Source organism: Bombina bombina, chromosome 2, assembly GCF_027579735.1.
Source record: "Bombina bombina isolate aBomBom1 chromosome 2, aBomBom1.pri, whole genome shotgun sequence".
Taxonomy (NCBI): Eukaryota; Metazoa; Chordata; class Amphibia; order Anura; family Bombinatoridae; genus Bombina; species Bombina bombina.
The window spans coordinates 1020009540-1020030902 of NC_069500.1; positions in this window are offsets into that span (position 1 = coordinate 1020009540).

Consider the following 21363-nt stretch of genomic DNA (forward strand, 5'->3'; position numbering starts at 1 on the left):
ATTTGCAAAATGGTCATGTGTGTTACATACTCTCCATGACCTCTCCACAATCCCCTCTCCACTGACAACTGCATTGTCCAATGCTGACTTTCCAATAGGTGTGTCTGTAACTCCGAATTTAAATAATAATTTGTATAATCTACTCCCTCTATACACATTGCTAGATGCAACTGATACCTAAACAACATCTGGAAGACATCAACATTGCACAATTTACCCACTGGTTCAGGTACTTACAACTTAAACATTTTATTGATACACATAAACACTTAATACTAAGAGAGCACACACCGCTAGAAAAACTTTGTACTCTTGATTCATCCCCACCACACTCCATTTCTATATTGTATCAGCTTCTTATAACACCTTTGGAAATTATACATACACCAACAATTGTATCGTGGCATAGACAACTACAATGTACCTTAACAGAACAGGAATGGTATATTATTTTCCAAAACATCGCTAAATCCGCACATTCCTCCGCCCTGTTAGAAACCAACTATTAATTTCTACTTAGGTGGTACCTTACTCCTCACAGGTTAAAATACATTTTTCCTGAAATATCTAACCGATGCTGGAGAAAGTGCTCAGAGGAGGGCACTCCTTACCACATCTGGTGGACATGCCACAATAAAATGAAATTCTGGCAGGATATTAATTGTACTATGGGTAAACTTTTGAATTTTGTAATTTTTTTTATTTTTTTTATTTTTATTGAGGAAGTTCAATATAAAACATAGTACGGTATAAACAGGATACAGTTGAAGCAACTCTAGTGGGTCTACAAATCTTCTAAGACATAAAAGTGTATAAAATATAGTTGTACACACCAGCTATCCAAACAAAACATAAATACAGATAAGGATAAATACATCTTTGATACCACAACCTATACCTAGATCAATAGTAAATCCTCTCTGCACTCATAAACTATATCTTCCTCATGTTTTTTATAGGAAGGGGAATATTATGTGCCGTTTTTGAATAACAAACGTCTAGTAGAGAATAGGGAAAAGCTATGGAATCTGCGTTCCTAAGATTACAACAGTAATCAGAACCCAAGGGAAAACCCTTGGGGGGGGGGAATATGGAGCCAGTCGATATGCGAAGTAGAATTAGTCAGATATTACCTTCTCGTACCACATATATGGCGTGTGTTTTCAATATCTTACTAGTAATAGCTAGGAAGTTATAACTAGACCTTCTCATTGGTGTAGCACAGAACAACTGAGGCACGTTACATATCATACAAGCACAGTTTCGCTCTCATATGAGTCTAGATTGGGGACAAGTACTCAGACAGCTCAGAATACTCTAAAACTAGGGTGTACTCTATTCAGGCAAAGAGAGAAGATTAATATATACTACAAAAACAGAGATTCTCATGTAACCAATATACATATAGGATTGAAGATTACAATAAACACAGGGTAGGCCGCCTCGGCCGCAAACAGCCCACCCCTCCGTATGCATAATACATGTACAGTCCATACATATTTTGAAATGACATTAGATTGTTCTACGTGGGTTGAGGTACATATATGTTACACATCAAAATGAATAGTTAAACTTTTCCACATAATATATGAGCGTGAAATGTAGGAAACAGTAGCACTTGCATCTGTAAGCCCTGTGTAAGAAAGTAGGTAGATACAAGTTACAGAGAAACCCCATACCTGTGTAGACATCTTGGACATCTTAGCACTAAATAGCATATCAGAGCACACCAAAATTATACAGCCTTATTAAAGAACAATTGCACTATGTAGCCGCATATCATGTTGAAGAGAATAACAAATCCGATATAGTCCCATAAGAATTATGATAAATTTAAACAAAGACTAATTCTACAGTCACATGCATATGTAAGTATCAGAGAGAACGTACAAATAAAAATAGGAACCTAGTAATCACAGGGACATTGTATATTGCTGTATTATACAGAGGACTACAATATAGACTGCGCACCAATTAGGAACACAGTTAATACGCATGCATGAAATAGCTACGCCTGCTATTAAACTTGCAAGCAAACATTATTTTCGGCCAGGGCTGTGAAGTAATAAAGAACTAGGGAGACTTTTAAACATGTTCAAAATATTGTAGAATAAAGTGAACCTAGTAACTGAGTTTGTTAGATATTGGGGGGAGGTTCCACTGTGTGCTAATCTATTATATACAGAAATTGCTGATATTTAAACGTCAAAAATAAGGAATGTATATTAGTCCAGCAAGTATAGGGTATAACTGTGCAGTCACAATAAACTTTAAACCTGGTAATAGAAATTGGCTGAGCTGTTCGTATGCCATTTATATTATCCAAATAGGCCAATGAAACCAAATGTCCTTAGTGTTATGGTTGCAGGACCAACCTGTACCGCACTTCTGAACTGTGGGCCTTTAAAATGCCTGGCAGCCATGTTAGAAATAATTAGCCTGTGAGTCTCAATTGCAGGCTGCCCAGTATCACACATCGCCAGCTATATATTACCCGACTCCGGATCTCCTGCAGGCAGTTAAATCATGCAGAGGGGACCACTCCACCTGCAAAGTTCTCCCGAGTGGAAAATGGCCACCCCTGAACCCAAGAACCCACATTCTCCCATGTGGGTAGGTAAAGGAGAAGCCAGCGATGCGATGTGAGGGAAGACCTGTATCCAAGCAGAACATCGAGTTTGATTCTATAGCCGCTTCAGGAGACCAGAGTGTGGCAGGCATTTCTTGTGCGATCAGGCTAGGCTCAACAGCAAAGTTCCCTCTCCCTGTTCTGTCAATAGTCATTCCAGCGGCACTTATCTCTCCCCTGATCAGAGTGCCGCAAAGCTTCAAAGCCACATTTGGCAACGGAGGCGGCTCGCACCAGGTAGGTGCTTTTGGTAGCTGACTATCACGTTGATGCCGTCTACTAGACATTTCCAATCCGCAATCCCGGATTATATCCGGATCATCCAGAAACCGAACATTCTCCAGGAGTTCGGCAGACCCATTATTTGTGACCGCAACTATCAGGGTAGTTGGGAGTCCATTAGTCACAGTCTCTGCAGGCTTCCCGGGCAAATCGTGGGTTAGTGCTTGCCTCTGTGTCTCAGTTCTCAAAGTTGCCAACACCAGGCTATCAGTGCTCGCATTAAGGGCTAGGATCACTGCATGTTCCAACTCCAAAAGCTTGTTATTTAGTAGATCTAGCATTATGCGTTCATGACTTAGTAGGTTCTCCATGCCGCCGCGCGGGCTGTAAAATGGCCTCCTATCAGCAGTCCAGGTGCAGGGATCAGTAAAACCATGCAGTTTGCCCTTGCTTGCTAATGTCTTTCAGACTCTGGGTCACAGATTCCAAGTCTATGAATCATTAGAGATGATAACTGCCCAAATCAAGTTAAGCTGAATGGTCAATTATGGTTTTAATTATAGAATAGAGTCGGAGCTCTCATAACATGCGACCATTCAGTATCAGAGCTGGCTCCGCCCCCTCAAAACTTTTGAATTTTGATATACCCTTGGACCCTATAGTATACTTGTTTCATATGATTCCTAAATCTTCCTTTAAACACTATGCATCACTCCTTCAACTAGCCATATGTAGTGCTAAACAAGTGATCCCTAGACTGTGTGGATGGCTCAGATGAAACTTAACTTATCCTTAGAAATATACTTTTATTATACTACTGGAAAACTAGAATACTATGCCCAACAATTGTTCTTTTAGGAATCCCATTTCCAGCCCACACAGATGGAAGGTGACGCTTAGCTGTCCCTAAGACACGGGGGGTCAGTTGTTTCCCCTTGGGATCTTTACACTTATAACCCCCCACGCCCGACCCTGTTTTCTACTCTACCATGGCAGGATATCTGTGAGTATTATTAAATAATATATATGTATGTATATTTATCTACACATAGATATATGATAAGACCAATAACTCATTTTATTTGTGAAACCCCCTCTCGTTCTGAAGCACAGATTTAAAAAAAAAAGGCGTTGCTTACAAATGTTTCCTGCCTATGGTGTGAAGTTAAAGTTCCTATCAGATCACAAGCCAGAATGTCCCAATTATCCATTTCAAATGAGACCTGAGTAAAGATTTTTTCCTATTCTGAAAAACCAGTCGCTCCAGTAAGGATAATGGAATATACAACCATTCTCAAAGGATGTAACTCATCTCATCTAAGTGTTAAATTGTCCCTGCTGAGCTCTAATACACATTCTCATTTGAGAAGGCATCTGAACTCAAGTTACCTACAGCACATGAGAAACTAAATCTCAGATAAAGAAATTGTGTCTAAAGCCTCATAATAATTTAAAATACACAGATCATATCTATACAGGGAGTGCAGAATTATTAGGCAAGTTGTATTTTTGAGGATTAATTTTATTATTGAACAACAACCATGTTCTCAATGAACCCAAAAAACTCATTAATATCAAAGCTGAATAGTTTTGGAAGTAGTTTTTAGTTTGTTTTTAGTTATAGCTATTTTAGGGGGATATCTGTGTGTGCAGGTGACTATTACTGTGCATAATTATTAGGCAACTTAACAAAAAACAAATATATACCCATTTCAATTATTTATTTTTACCAGTGAAGCCAATATAACATCTCAACATTCACAAATATACACTTCTGACATTCAAAAACAAAACAAAAACAAATCAGTGACCAATATAGCCACCTTTCTTTGCAAGGACACTCAAAAGCCTGCCATCCATGGATTCTGTCAGTGTTTTGATCTGTTCACCATCAACATTGCGTGCAGCAGCAACCACAGCCTCCCAGACACTGTTCAGAGAGGTGTACAGTTTTCCCTCCTTGTAAATCTCACATTTGATGATGGACCACAGGTTCTCAATGGGGTTCAGATCAGGTGAACAAGGAGGCCATGTCATTAGATTTTCTTCTTTTATACCCTTTCTTGCCAGCCACGCTGTGGAGTACTTGGACGCGTGTGATGGAGCATTGTCCTGCATGAAAATCATGTTTTTCTTGAAGGATGCAGACTTCTTCCTGTACCACTGCTTGAAGAAGGTGTCTTCCAAAAACTGGCAGTAGGACTGGGAGTTGAGCTTGACTCCATCCTCAACCCGAAAAGGCCCCACAAGCTCATCTTTGATGATACCAGCCCAAACCAGTACTCCCCCCACCTTGCTGGCGTCTGAGTCGGACTGGAGCTCTCTGCCCTTTACCAATCCAGCCACGGGCCCATCCATCTGGCCCATCAAGACTCACTCTAATTTCATCAGTCCATAAAACCTTAGAAAAATCAGTCTTGAGATATTTCTTGGCCCAGTCTTGACGTTTCAGCTTGTGTGTCTTGTTCAGTGGTGGTCGTCTTTCAGCCTTTCTTACCTTGGCCATGTCTCTGAGTATTGCACACCTTGTGCTTTTGGGCACTCCAGTGATGTTGCAGCTCTGAAATATGGCCAAACTGGTGGCAAGTGGCATCTTGGCAGCTGCACGCTTGACTTTTCTCAGTTCATGGGCAGTTATTTTGCGCCTTGGTTTTTCCACACGCTTCTTGCGACCCTGTTGACTATTTTGAATGAAACGCTTGATTGTTCTATGATCACGCTTCAGAAGTTTTGCAATTTTAAGAGTGCTGCATCCATCTGCAAGATATCTCACTATTTTTGACTTTTCTGAGCCTGTCAAGTCCTTCTTTTGACCCATTTTGCCAAAGGAAAGGAAGTTGCCTAATAATTATGCACACCTGATATAGGGTGTTGATGTCATTAGACCACACCCCTTCTCATTACAGAGATGCACATAACCTAATATGCTTAATTGGTAGTAGGCTTTCGAGCCTATACAGCTTGGAGTAAGACAACATGCATAAAGAGGATGATGTGGTCAAAATACTCATTTGCCTAATAATTCTGCACTCCCTGTATATATATATATATATATATATATATATATATATAATATATAATATATATGGAGAGAGAAAGAAATCTGAAAATTATACTATGTTAAATAAATATCTGCTGTATTGTATAATAACTGCATTGGTATATATAAATATTGACCCATTTATTTCAAGATAAACACATTTTTCTTTGTTTTCCAGAAATCTAATGAACATTGCAAGGGAGAACTGATGTGAAGATGAGATTTCTAAATAAGATGCTATGGATTGACATATATATTTCATTAATTGATACTACTAGTACTTCGTAAAAATGCAACGTTTAAGGCATCTTCTAAAATATGATAAGTAATCAACTCAAAATTCATATTAAAATAAGAAAAAGAGAAAATTGTATTATATATTACCATAGGTACTGAACACATACGCCTAGATTTAGAGTTTTGTCGGTAAAGACTCGCGTAGCTAACGCTGCTTTTTTTCCCAGCGCACCCTTAAGACAACGCTGGTATTTAGAGTTGTCTGAGTGGCTGCGTTAGGCTCAGAAAAGGCAATGTTGAGAATAATTTACCTTCTTTTCAACTCTCAATACCAGCGTTGCCTACGGTAGCGATAAGCTGGAAAAACGTGCTCGTGCACGATATCCCCATAGGAAACAATGGGGCTGAGCTGGCTGAACAAAAACACCTGCAAAAAAGCAGCGTTCAGCTCCTAACGCAGCCCCATTGTTTCCTATGGGGAAACACTCTCTAAGTCTGCACTTAACACCCTAACATGAACCCTGAGTCTAAACACCCCTAACCTTACACTTATTAACCTCTAATCTGCTGCCCCCAACATCGTCGCCACCTGCATTATATTATTAACCCCTAATCTGCCGCTCCGGACACCGCCGCGACCTACATTATCCCTATCAACCCCTAATCTGCTGCCCCTAACATTGCCAACACCTATATTATATTTATTACCGTCTAATCTGCCCCCCCCAACGTCGCCGCTACCTTACCTACACTTATTAACCCCTAATCTGCCAACCGGACCCCTAAACTGCCGCGCTCCCGCCTCGCAAACACTATAATAAATTTTATTAACCCCTAATCTGCCCTCCCTAACATCGCCGCCACCTACCTACAATTATTAACCCCTAATCTCCCGCCCGCAACGTCACCGCTACTATAATAAAGTTATTAACCCCTAAACCGAAGTCTAACCCTAACCCTAACACCCCCCCTAACTTAAATATAATTTAAATTAAATGAAATAATATTCCTATAATTAAATAAATTATTTCTATTTAAAACTAAATACTTACCTATAAAATAAACCCTAATATAGCTACAATATAACTTATAATTACATTGTAGCTATTTTAGGATTTATATTTATTTTACAGGCAGCTTTGTATTTATTTTAACTAGGTACAATAGCTATTAATTAGTTAATAACTATTTAATAGCTACCTAGTTAAAATAAGTACAAAATTACCTGTAAAATAAATCCTAACCTAAGTTTCAAAAAAACACCTAACACTACACTATCATTAAATTAATTAAATAAATTAACTACAATTAGCTAAACTAAAATACAATTAAATAAACTAATCTATAATACTAAAAAAAAATCTAAATTACAAAAAATTAAAAAAAATTACAAGAAGTTTAAACTAATTACATCTAATCTAAGCCCCTAATAAAATAAAAAATCCCCCCAAAATAATAAAATGCCCTACCCTATTCTAAATTACAAAAGTAATCAACTCTTTTATCAGCCCTTAAAAGGGCTTTTTGCGGGGCATTGCCCCAAAGTAATCAGCTCTTTTACCTGTAAAAAAAAATACAACCCCCCCAACATTAAAACCCACCACCCACATACCCCTACTCTAACCCACCCAAACCCCCCTTAAAAAAACCTAACGCTAACCCCCTGAAGATCTCCCTACCTTGAGTCTTCACCCAACCGGCCCGAAATCTTCATCCAAGGTGCGCAGAGGAGGTCCTTCACCCGGTAGAAGTCTTCATCCAAGCGGCGTCTTCAATCTTCATCCATCCGGTACGGAGCGGAGCCATTTTCCAAGGAGCCGACACGGCCAAGAGAATGCGAGCTCAATACAATTGGCTGATTGGATCAGCCAATCGGATTGAACTTCAATCTGATTGGCTGATTGCATCAGCCAATCAGATTTTTCCTAGAATCCTATCAGCCAATCGGAATTGAAGGGACGCCATCTTGGATGACGTCACTTAAAGGTACCGTCATTGTGTTCGAAGACTCTGGATGAAGAGCATGGCTCCGCATCGGCTCCTTGTAAGATGGCTCCGCTCCGGATGGATGAAGATTGAAGATGCCGCCTGGATGAAGACTTCTACTGCATGAAGGACCTCCTCTGCGCACCTTGGATGAAGATTTCGGCCCAGAGGGTTAGCGTTAGGTTTTTTTAAGGGGGTTTGAATGAGTTAGAGTAGGGGTATGTGGGTGGTGGGTTTTAATGTTGGGGGGGTTGTATTTTTTTTTACAGGTAAAAGAGCTGATTACTTTGGGGCAATGCCCTGCAAAAAGCCTTTTTAAGGGCTGGTAAAAGAGCTGATTACTTTTGTAATTTAGGATAGGGTAGGGCATTTTTTTTATTTTGGGGGGATTTTTTATTTTATTAGGGGGCTTAGATTAGGTGTAATTAGTTTAAACTTCTTGTAAAAAAAATTTATTTTTTGTAATTTAGTGTGTTTTTTTTGTATTGTTGATTAGTTTATTTAATTGTATTTTAGTTTAGCTAATGGTAGTTAATTTATTTAATTAATTTAATGATAGTGTAGTGTTAGGTGCATTTGTAACTTAGGTTAGGATTTATTTTACAGGTAATTTTGTACTTATTTTAACTAGGTAGCTATTAAATAGTTATTAACTATTTAATAGCTATTGTACCTAGTTAATATAAATACAAAGTTGCCTGTAAAATAAATATAAATTCTAAAATAGCTACAATGTAATTATTATTTATATTGTAGCTATATTAGTGCTTATTTTATAGGTAAGTATTTAGTTTGAAATAGGAATGCAGTATATATTGTTTGGAAAAAAGCGTGAAACTGGGATACTATATCTTTAGGAGACGTATATATATTTTTTCCCGTTGACTTTTATAACTCCAATATAGTTATTTTTTTTCTACTTTTTGCTAGATTGGACTAACTTCCTGATCCATATTGCAATACCTTTCTTCATATGAGGTGACATGAATCTATTTGAAAAAGCTGGAATATAAAATTTGCTCATGTGGTAACATATGACAAGGACTATAATTTGATATTTTAAAGCAAATACATTCATTGTTGTTTCAGTCTAATTGAAGTTAGCAATTTTAAAAGGGCACAATTTGTATTCTAAGCTAATGTTCATAGTCTTATGTAGTTTAACTAGTCATATTTAGTGCTAAGTAATTTATATTTGCAACTATATATATTTTAGAACTTGCCTTAATTGTAGATAAATAAGAATTTATTTCAACTCAGATCAATTGGCATATAAATTGGCTGTTTACATTAATAATTTATATAACTTCTGGTGTTTTTAATTGGAGTTATATAGAATCAATTGTGGGCAAAGTAGCTTAATTATATTTGTCTGAAAGTTAGCAATCAATACTCTAGTATTTCATTGTGGCACGGGCGTATCATGGCCTAGGCCAGCAAGGCTCGTGCCTAGGGTGGCAGCTTTAGGAGGGGCGGCAGATTTGGGAGGGCGGCAAGCACCATTCACATAAGGCTTGCTTGATTATCCCAGGCGCGCTTGCGCTGCACAGCGCACATTGAAAAGACTGAAGATACTGAGACGCATATTCATTTCAAGGTAAGTGTCTCCCACTGACACCAATGCTTTTTATTGTCTACCCAGTGGCTCAGTCTCTCAAAAAATTAGTGGCTGCGCTAGAGCAAGTCGGTTAATTTACTTTATGCACAATTCAACATCACCATGCCATGAATCGGCACAGCGTGAGAAATGTATCCGGTCTCACAGATCAGTCAGTGTAATGTAATTAAACTGGAAGTCGCAGCGCCATAAGAAAACATTGAGTGGCTCCCAGTCCTGCCTCCAGCAAAGGGAAGAAGAAACTATATAAAGTTAAAATGAAGCTTTAAATATATGTATTTATATTTTCAGATTTATATGGTAATTCTATGATTCATGATGACATTTAAAGATATATGTAGATATGTATGAATGTTATATGTCTATCTCCCATTTATATAGTTATTTGTTTTAAATGTTTATAATAATAGTCATACTATACATTTTAACAAAATGTTATTAGTGTCTCATGGTTATTTATTTATTCTAAATGTTTTTAATAATAGTCATTGTACTATATATTTTAATACAATGGCTATCAAAATATTTTACAGCTTTATTTATATAATTATGGGAACATATATTGGCCTCTAGTTATCAACGTGTCTACTTACCTGCCTTCGCCGGCCCAATATGCCGCCTAAGCTCACCTACCATCGCCGCTGCAGACCTGAAAAATCTCGCCAAAGCTATCAAAAAAGCCACGCACCAAGTACGGGGCGATGAGCAGCGGACTGTGATAGTTATCACTCATCCGATCTCGCTGCTCTTTGGATTTTCTACAGCTTTATTGATAAGCTGTCACTAAGCACCCACACTAAACTACACTGTTCTACCTCCTATACCGGCGCCCCCGGAGCCCCCCGCAACTAAATAAAGTTATTAACCCCTAAACCGCCGCTCCTAGACCCCGCCGCAACTATAATAAATGTATTAACCCCTAAACCGCCGCTCCCGGAGCCCACCGCCACCTACATAATACCTAGTAACCCCTATCCTGCCCCCCTATACCGCCGCCACCTATAATAAATTTTTAACCCCTATCCTGCCGATCCCGGCCCCCGCCGCAACTAAATAAATTGTTTAACCCCTAAACTGCCGCTCCTAGACCCCGCCGCCACCTATATTAAACTTATTAACCCCTAATCTGCCCCCCTACACTGTCGCCACCTATAATAAATTTATTAACCCCTATCCTGCCCCCCCTACACCGCCGCCACTATAACAAAATTATTAACCCCTAAAACTAACTCTAACCCTAACACCCCCCTAACTTAAATATTAATTAAATACATCTAAATAAATATTATTCTTATTAACTAAATTAATCCTATTTAAAACTAAATACTTACCTATAAAATAAACCCTAATATAGCTACAATATAACAAATAATTATATTGTAGCTATTTTAGGATTTATTTTTATTTTACAGGCAAATTTCAATTTATTTATTTATTTATTTTTTTTTTTTTAAATAATTTTTATTGAGGTGTATTTAAAGGCATACATTGATCATAATGATAGGTTCTTGCATTGCATTTCACATACAGTAAGGTTTCAGTGTTACAAGAATGATAAGATAAACATAAAGGAAACGTAAAGATAACAATTTACATATCATGCAAACATGGGATACATAGGATGCCAAACAATTAGAAGCCTTCTAAATAATATCATAGGCCACTCTTGGACCATCACAAACATTAAGAGGAAAGAAGGCATATGCAAACAAAGGAGACCACTTTTGGATCACCTTAGTAAACCTCGATTTTGTATTATTTTATCACGTGTTTATATGAAAAGTGTGTATGTTAGGGTAAATGTTATAGGGATACTCAATTTTTTTGGATTATTTGAGTTCTAGCCTCTCAGTTACTAGAGTAAAAAGTAGAAATATGCATATGAGGGTTAGAGGCTCTTTTTTTTTTTAACAATCTTTCAAATGATAAAGTTGCGGAGTGAAATATAAAGGTATATTGCTATATATATTGGAAAGTATACTTAAGATGCGGTATTGGCGAGAGAAACCGCTTAGTTAACCCTCCTGTTGCAGGAGGTATATTATGAAGGGGGGGGGGGAGGTGGTGAGTAAGTAAATTAGGAACCAACCATATAAACTGAAGAGTACACATATAACAAGAAAAAGTAAGCTAGGTATATTCTGAACTAATTTAGAATCTTATATGCAAAGGTGCCCAAACAGGAGTCCTCTAAATTGCTCTATTGCAGAGGTTTTAATCCTTATATAGCGCATACTTTGGCCTTGCTATTCATGATGAACGCAGGACCAGCCTGCCTGAAAGATATATATTAACCTGGAATCATGGTAGGATGACTATAGACTACTGAGTAGGTAGCGCAGCAGATATGGGGATGAACCCTCAAAAGGAGCTGTGAGTCTGAGGTGGCTAAAATAGCACCTACTATAGTAGATATATATTCATATATAACTAGAGTACAGTGAGACGTGAACTATGATGAGAGGAAGATAGTTTTTCACACTCCCATGTAACCTATCCCTGCCACCTGGGCACGGGCCCTATGTCCAGGCGACGGACAGAGCAATTAATTTAGTCTAGTGGGAAATTATGACTTTTTCCAAGAAGCTACCCACTCTCATCAAGGTAGGTATAGTCTTAAATGTTTGGTGAAACATTACGAACATTAAAAAGGAGAAAACAGTTATATCTAGACCATATGGACTAAACAGAGTTACAGTCACTAGTACTATTATAGGGTTGCTTGTAAGATAGCAAATCTCTACTCCCTTCAAGTGAGAGAAAATGGTAACTGCATCAGCCATCCAGAAAATATAAATTTAAATTTCAAAGTGTGGTGTAGGATAAGAAAAGCGGTTTAAATAAATTCAGGACTATGAAGCTAGGCCAATTGACTAAAAGCAACTTCCATATGAATGCACCAAGTGGGGTGAGAAATATAGACAGAGAAATATGGCGGCACATTATAAACCACATTATCACCTTCATATAACAGGACAACAAAATTGAAAAACAACTATGCTCAATAGGGAACAGAACATGTATAAATGTATATAAATGGGAGTACATATCAAGAACATCAGAGCAATTGCATGTGTCTCTGTTAAACTAGGGAGTACAAAATAAATGTGTAGCCTGCAGTCAGCCTGATTCAGTGTTAATTCAGAGAGCACTATTGTTAAGCCTAAACAACGCTATCATCAAGGGGTGAATATAGTGGAAACATTAGATCAGTATTAGCCGCTATATGAGGCAAAAAAAAAAAATAAAAAAAAAAATCAGTGTAATTATATGTAAGGGGATAATGGAAAAGGTAGAGTGTGACATAAGTATGCAAAATAAAATAACTTCCTGGACAATCCCCGCCATAGCCTCTCATAACAGTTGAATATAAGCATTTTTTAAGGTAACATAAAACAGCATATTAAATAAATGAATAGTGAGACATTTAGAGGCTTGTTATAAAGTTCCATAGGGAGAGCAAACAAAGCAAACATTGATATAACTATGGAGTGGTGGACAAATCTCTATCCCATTAAGCTGCGTTGCCTCAAACCTAACCATTGCTTTACAGTAGACGATTTTTCATAAGGTAGCTTAAATTGTCTTATGGGGCTGACTGTCGTTGCTTATAGAAATTAGGTAGGCTTAGGTTATAGCTACACTGGTCTATGGCACAGTTAATAATTAAGGCCAGGATCTGAAAGGGATGCGAGTACAAAAGGATATGTCCCCAAACAGAGTCAATGTGTTCTGTACTACAAAGAATAGTGTCTCCAAGTCCCGGTTACCGCAAGTGTTGTGCTCTGTTAGTGGGCACTGCAGAACTGGTGAAGTCTTTCACGGCCAAGATACCGGGCAGATTTGAGGTCTCGCGGGTCTATCCAATGCCTTTTCTGAGGCATCTCGAGGGAACAGAGGAACTCAAAGACCGGCGCAACACACCCTCAGTCCCGCTCCAGAGATGGCCGATGTCTGCCTCTTTCAAGTCATGTCCGGCGCAATAAGTAGCAGGCACAGGGTCAATCGCCTCCAGATCAGTGCTACGGAGCAGAGGGAGAACTTCCCAAACATGGCCGCATACTGTAGATACCGCACGTCTTGCAGTTGAAGGTGAGTGTGGGGGTGAGGCGCTATTTATTTCAGGAACCAAGGTTACAACGGTCCGTCCTGGTTCTGGGTGCATGACACTTTCTTTCGCCTTCTCCGTTACACAAGCCTCATCGCTTGTCCGCACAGCATATCGGTAAACAGAAGGTTCCTTGAATTGCAGGAGATCTGATAGATCACACGAGATCCCAGGGGATGCCATGTCAGCACTATTACTCTGATCCAGGGTAGTGTCGGCTGTGGTCAGGCTGAAGTCAGCGTGCGTAGACTTGGTAATTGCAGCAAAGTTCTCATATAGTGTCGCCTCCATTTTTGCGAAATGTTCAAGCAGGAGCTGCGCCACCGCCGATCCCCAGGCCTCCATTTCGGTCATATTTTTGTTTGGGTTCCTTAAGTTAGGGATATCCACTGGAATACTCTCCAAGTCTTTGGTGCTAGCATAGGTTAAAGGTTCATCTTGTGATTTAAGAAAAAATATTACTTTAAGGGCAATTAAACATGGTTTTTAAGTCTTTTAGGAGACAGGAGCTCCACACACGCACGTCTGATTCCCTTGGTAGTTGGCTCCGCCCCCATTTCAATTTATTTTAACTAGGTACAATAGCTATTAAATAGTTATTAACTATTTAATAGCTGCCTAGTTAAAATAAAGATAATTTTACCTGTAAAATAAATCCTAACCTAAGTTACAATTACACCTAACACTACACTATTATTAACTAAATTATTCCTATTTAAAACTAAATACTTACCTGCAAAATAAACCCTTACATAGCTACAATGTAATTAATAATTACATTGTAGCTATTTTAGGATTTATATTTATTTTACAGGTAACTTTGTATTTATTTTAGCTAGTTAGAATAGTTATTAAATAGTTATTAACTATTTAATAACTACCTAGCTAAAAGAAATACAAAATGACCTGTAAAATAAATCCTAACCTAAGTTACAATTAAACCTAACACTACACTATCATTAAATTAATTATATAAATTACCTACAAATAACTACAATTAAATACAATTAAATAAACTAACTAAAGTACAAAAAATAAAAAAAATAAGTTACAAAAAATAAAAAATAAAAAGTTACAAACATTTCAAAAATATTACAACAAATTTTAAGCTACTTACACCTAATCTAAGCCCCCTAATAAAATAACAAAGCCCCCCAAAATAAAAAAAAATGCCCTACCCTATTCTACATTAAGCCCTTAAAAGGGCCTTTTGCGGGGCATGCCCCAAAGAAATCAGCTCTTTTGCCTGTAAAATAAAAATACAACCCCCCCAACATTAAAACCCACCACCCACATACCCCTACTCTAACCCAAACCCCCCTTAAAAAAACCTAACACTACCACCCTGAAGATCATCCTACCTTTAGCCGTCTTCAGCCAGCTGACCACCGATGGAACAGAAGAGGACATCTGCAGCGGTCAAAGTCATCATCCAAGGGGTGCTGAAGAAGTCTTCCATCCGACTGAAGTCATCATCCAAGGGGCGCTGAAGAAGTCTTCCATCCGATTGAAGTCATCATCTAGGCTGCGTCTTCAATCTTCATCCATCCGGAGCGGAGCCAACTTCAGATGAGCCGACGTGGAGCCATCTTCTTCCACCGACGACTAGACAATGAATGAAGGTTCCTTTAAGTGACGTCATCCAAGATGGCGTCCCTCGAATTCCGATTGGCTGATAGGATTCTATCAGCCAATCGGAATTAAGGTAGGAAAAATCTGATTGGCTGATTGAATCAGCCAATCAGATTGAAGTTCAATCTGATTGGCTGATCCAATCAGCCAATCAGATGGAGCTCGCATTCTATTGGCTGATCGGAACAGCCAATAGAATGCAAGCTCAATCTGATTGGCTGATTGGATCAGCCAATCGGATTGAACTTCAATCTGATTGGCTGATTCAATCAGCCAATCAGATTTTTCCTACCTTAATTCCGATTGACTGATAGAATCCTATCAGCCAATTGGAATTCGAGGGACGCCATCTTGGATGACATCACTTAAAGGAACCTTCATTCATTGTCTAGTCATCGGTGGAAGAAGATGGCTCCGCATCGACTCGTCTGAAGATGGCTCCGCTCCGGATGGATGAAGATTGAAGACGCCGCCTGGATGATGACTTCAATCGGATGGAAGACTTTTTCAGCGCCCCTTGGATGATGACTTCAATCGGATGAAAGACTTCTTCAGCGCCCCTTGGATGATGACTTTGGCTGCTGCGGATGTCCTCTTGTGTTCCATCGGTGGTCGGCTGGCTGAAGACGGCTAAAGGTAGGATGATCTTCAGGGGGGTAGTGTTAGGTTTATTTAAGGGGGGTTTGGGTTAGAGTAGGGGTATGTGGATGGTGGGTTTTAATGTTGGGGGGGTTGTATTTTTATTTTACCGGCAAAAGAGCTGATTTCTTTGGGGCATGCCCCGCAAAAGGCCCTTTAAAGGGCTGGTAAGGTAATAAAGCTGTTAACTTTTTAATGTAGAATAGGGTAGGGCATTTTTTTTATTTTGGGGGGCTTTGTTATTTTATTAGGTGGCTTAGATTAGGTGTAAGTAGTTTAAAATTGTTGTAATATTTTTGAAATGTTTGTAACTTTTTATTTTTTATTTTTTGTAACTTATTTTTTTTATTTTTTGTACTTTAGTTAGTTTATTTAATTGTATTTGACTGTAGTTATTTGTAGGTACTTTATTTAATTAATTTAATGATAGTGTAGTGTTAGGTTTAATTGTAACTTAGGTTAGGATTTATTTTACAGGTCATTTTGTATTTCTTTTAGCTAGGTAGTTATTAAATAGTTAATAACTATATAAAAACTATTCTAACTAGCTAAAATAAATACAAAGTTACCTGTAAAATAAATATAAATCCTAAAATAGCTACAATGTAATTATTAATAACATTGTAGCTATTTTAGGGTTTATTTTACAGGTAAGTATTTAGTTTTAATTGTAATTGTAACTTAGGTTAGGATTTATTTTACAGGTAAAATTATCTTTATTTTAACTAGGTAGCTATTAAATAGTTAATAACTATTTAATAGCTATTGTACCTAGTTAAAATAAATTGAAAGTTGCCTGTAAAATAAAAATAAATCCTAAAATAGCTATAATTATTCGTTATATTGTAGCTATATTAGGGTTAATTTTATAGGTAAGTATTTAGTTTTAAATAGGATTAATTTAGTTAATAAGAATAATATTTATTTAGATGTATTTAATTAATATTTAAGTTAGGGGGGTGTTAGGGTTAGGGTTAGACTTAGGTTTAGTGGTTAATAATTTTATTATAGGTGGCGACGGTGTAGGGGGGGCAGGATAGGGGTTAATAAATTTATTATAGGTGGCGATGGTGTAGGGGGGGGCAGATTAGGGGTTAATAAGTTTAATATAGGTGGCGGCGGGGTCCGGGAGTGGCAGGATAGGGGTTAATAAATTTATTATAGGTGGAGGCGGTATAGGGTAGGCAGGATAGGGGTTACTAGGTTTTATGTAGGTGGCGGTGGGCTCCGGGAGCGGCGGTTTAGGGGTTAATACATTTATTATAGTTGCGGCGGGGTCTAGGAGTGGCAGTTTAGGGGTTAATAAGTTTATTAGAGTGGGGGTGGGCTCCAGGAGCGGCAGTTTAAGGAGTAATACATTTATTTAGTTGCTTCGGTGTAGAGGGGGGACAGATTAGGGGTTTTTAGACTCCGGGTACATGTTAGGGTGTTAGGTGCAGACATCTCCCATAGGAATCAATGGGATATCGGGCAGCAGCGAACATGAACTTTCGCTATGGTCAGACTCCCATTGATTCCTATGGGGTTGATAACTAAGGCGAATCAGCCTCGCCACAAATACGCTGCGGAATTCCAGCGTATTTGAGGTTGATGGCTTGATAACTAGGGGCCATTGTATAATGAGTAATCCCGGTTTCCGTTATTGCTATAGGGAGATAGTAGGGGACATTTTAGCATGGGCAGCCAAAATAGCGTCCTTAGCAACAGTTTACTAAGTGTGGTCCTCTAGTATTCACGTCATCTGTTCTTCTTAATATGCGTGATGAAGTTTACTCTAGTGACGTTTTTCCTGTAGCAATTCCAGAAACCTGATACTCACGCCCACTAGATGATTTGTATCGGTGCCTCACAGCGGTATTTAAAGGCTACGGTCACCGCTGTTTTTCATACCTCTGAGGAAGAAGGGAGTTCATTCAGTATTACCTTTCGAAACGTGTAAGGTTCACCTCTTTCTATACTTGGAGTTTTTTTGCTTGGAACTTGAATTGGTCTAACTCATTGTTTTGGCGGTAAATTTGCCATTATGTCATTCCAAATGGACCCTGCAACCTTTGTCATACTGTGTATAAAAATCCACTTTCAGAAGTGTTGTGCACAAGTGCAATTAGTGGCCTTCTGATCACCAAAAGTAATGGTAAACCCATGCATGTCTGCTAATTCTGAACTCAGAGGATCATTGAGAAGCTTTTCCAAGCATTTATCTTATGACTGCACAAGTTTGCTCTTTTCACTATTTTAAATATGGACCATTAAACGTTATTTTTTATAGAAGCCCAGCGAGTGCAGTCTTTTATTGGAAAACTGCATCACTTCTGACTGTGTACCCTGGCTGCTGCATAATTAAGTTGTTTACTGGGAGTTCAAAACTACCTTGGGATCATATACCTGGGTAACTATATCAATTTCTTTCTTAGACCCTTTCTTAGCACCATGCCCTCCTTTGAACTTGATACATTTGACTTTCTACGTAAAATAGATGGTTTACCCATCCCACAGGGAGCATTACTTGTATCCTTGGACGTAGAAGGACTATATTCCTCCATTCCACACAAGGCGGGCATACAAGCCTGTGAACATTTCCTCATGACAAGGGGACACTCTTTTCATAAACACACAGACTTTATAGTCCAACTACTGACCTTTGTCTTAACTAGTTAATGGGCGCGACATGCGCCCCCACGTATTCCTGTCTCCACTTGGGTTCCTGGGAGATGAGTGAGGTGTATCAGAACCCTCTTCTTGAAAAGAACATCCACATGTGGCTACGATATGTGGATTACATCTTCATGATTTGGGAGGGTACTGTTGAAAGCTTAAGATACTTTGTCTTTAATTTGAATCAAAATCATAAGAATATCACTCTCACCCTGCAGTAGAGCAAGGAAGAACTTGCATTCCTAGATATCAAAGTTAGGGTAGAGAGAGGAACTCTAGTATCAGAAAATTATCGAAAAGAGACTGCCACCAATAGACTCCTCCTAGCCTCGTCACCATCCTGCCCATCTGAAAAGAGGCATCTCTAGAGGACAGTTTCTAAGACTTTGTAGAAACTGCTCCTCTAGAGAAAAATACATCAAACATGCTACTGAAATGAAGAAACATTTTGTAGAGAGAGGATACTACAAACGAGTAGTAAAAGGGGCAAAAAACGATGCAGGATGCATCAATAGCGGTAGTCTTCAATTTCCAAAAGATAAGGCCACAAATACAAAAATTAGATTCATCACTGAATTTAATTGTCACTGGAGTGGACTACAAGAAGTACTCACTAGGAACTGGAATGTTCTTATAAGTGACGAAAGTGTTGCTCAGGAAGTGGGAGATTCCCCAGGCTTAACTGCAAGGAGGGCTCCCAGTCTACGAGATAAATTAGTAAGAAGCCAGTTTGTTTCCAAACAAAAAAAGGAAAAACTGTCTGTCCCAATACAAACTTTGAGGAAACCACCCATGTGGAAAATGTGTTACATGCAAATATATGGTCAAAACTAAAGAGTTTAGCACCAACACAGGAAAAGTATTCAATTTAAAACATGTTGTCAATTGCAACACTGAAGGGGTTGTGTACCTACTCTCCTGTTCATGTCCCACCTTTAATGTGGGTAAAACCAAAAGAGTAATGTGGCCAAACATTTTGAGAAAGTCCATACCTGTAATCCTGACTCTCTTAGGGTAATAGGTATAGATAGAGGCATCAACAATGGCAGAGGAGGTGACAATGATAAAATACTCCTTAGAAAGGAATGCAAATGTATATCCACTTTGGATACCCAATTTCCCAAAGGACTTAACGATAAGCTTGAAATGGCCTGCTTTCTCTAACAATGATTTTCTTTTAGTCATACATCTATGGCATACCTCTTGAAACATTTGGGGGTTCTGTGTGCAGCAGGGTGTAGTTGTTTGTATCCTCACTCTACCAAATTCTTTCTACCATTTGTTAAGCTTTACAAAGTTTTTCATATGCTTCTTATGTATAATGCAATAATTTGCTCTTATATGAGTATATTACCAATAACTTAGATCCCTTGTTATTAATCTGCCCAGGATATACCTCCACATTATGGGTGAAGGTTCTGTGTGCAGCTGGGTGTAGTTATCCATAATATGTTTTCCTACAACGAAACATTGCTTTGCTTACATGTATCATTAGGTACCTTGGTTCCCCCTGGCCGGTCAGGTTTATTTTACTTTGTTTCAATATTTGACTTCGCTACCTTATAGCAATTTCAGTCTGGTTTAACCTATATTGTGCACTAAATTATCAATTTGCACATCCTTTGTTTTTTGGAGGATGCAGTGTCTCAATATATTCAATTGCCTATGCCAATAAATTGTTACTTTGTTCACTTTAAAAATTGTCTTTATAGAAACAAGTATTTTCTTGGTTTCTTTTCTTTCTATAGTAATTCTCAAAATATATTATATAAGGGTCTGCACCACTAGCCTTATTGTTCTTTGTAGGGTGAGTATATATACTTTTTAATGTACCCGTCCAGCTCCCAGTCCTAGCATTTGCTTCCCACTTTGTCTTTTTGCTCAAATAGATAATATTGTACCTTGTATACTTAAGCCTTGTTGTCCATAGTCCTAGGTTTCCCTAGTGGTAGATCCTTTAGCTAGGCAGGCTACAATACTTCCTCTATCCTATTTTAGGTGTAGCTTTTTTAATATTGGTGACAGACTGCATCCATACCCAAGGATGGCATTCACTTTGTCAGATGAGAATTGGGAAGCAGAATTAACTGCCACTCTGTCTATGTCTAACCTTGAAGAGGGTCAGGATAAAGAGATTTCTCCAACTAATATTTATGGAGCATTTAAAGAGTACAAAAAGCTACTAGTTAAACAAGTGAAAATAAGGGCAGAAACATTAAGCTTCCAAAACTATATACAAACTAAAATCATTCCCAGAGGTTTAAGACTGAGACTTGATCCAGGTACAAACCTTAGAGAAGATGAAGGGGGAGAGGAATTTATGGAAGACTGGAATTCCAGTCTTTCAGACTGCTCTAAAATTCTTATGAATAAAGTGGTGGAATGTAATCAAGAAAAAATAAACAAAACCATTTTAAAGGTCGAAGAGTCATTAAAATGAGTGAATAATTTTGAGAATAATCCCAACTTTGGGAAACTCAATGACGAAATTAAGGAACAGATAGTCAGACTACAAACAGACATCAAGCTGTGGAAGGGACAGAAATTTTCAAGAGATGATGAAGATTACAAAAATAATAGAGTGTTTAGTTACCAAA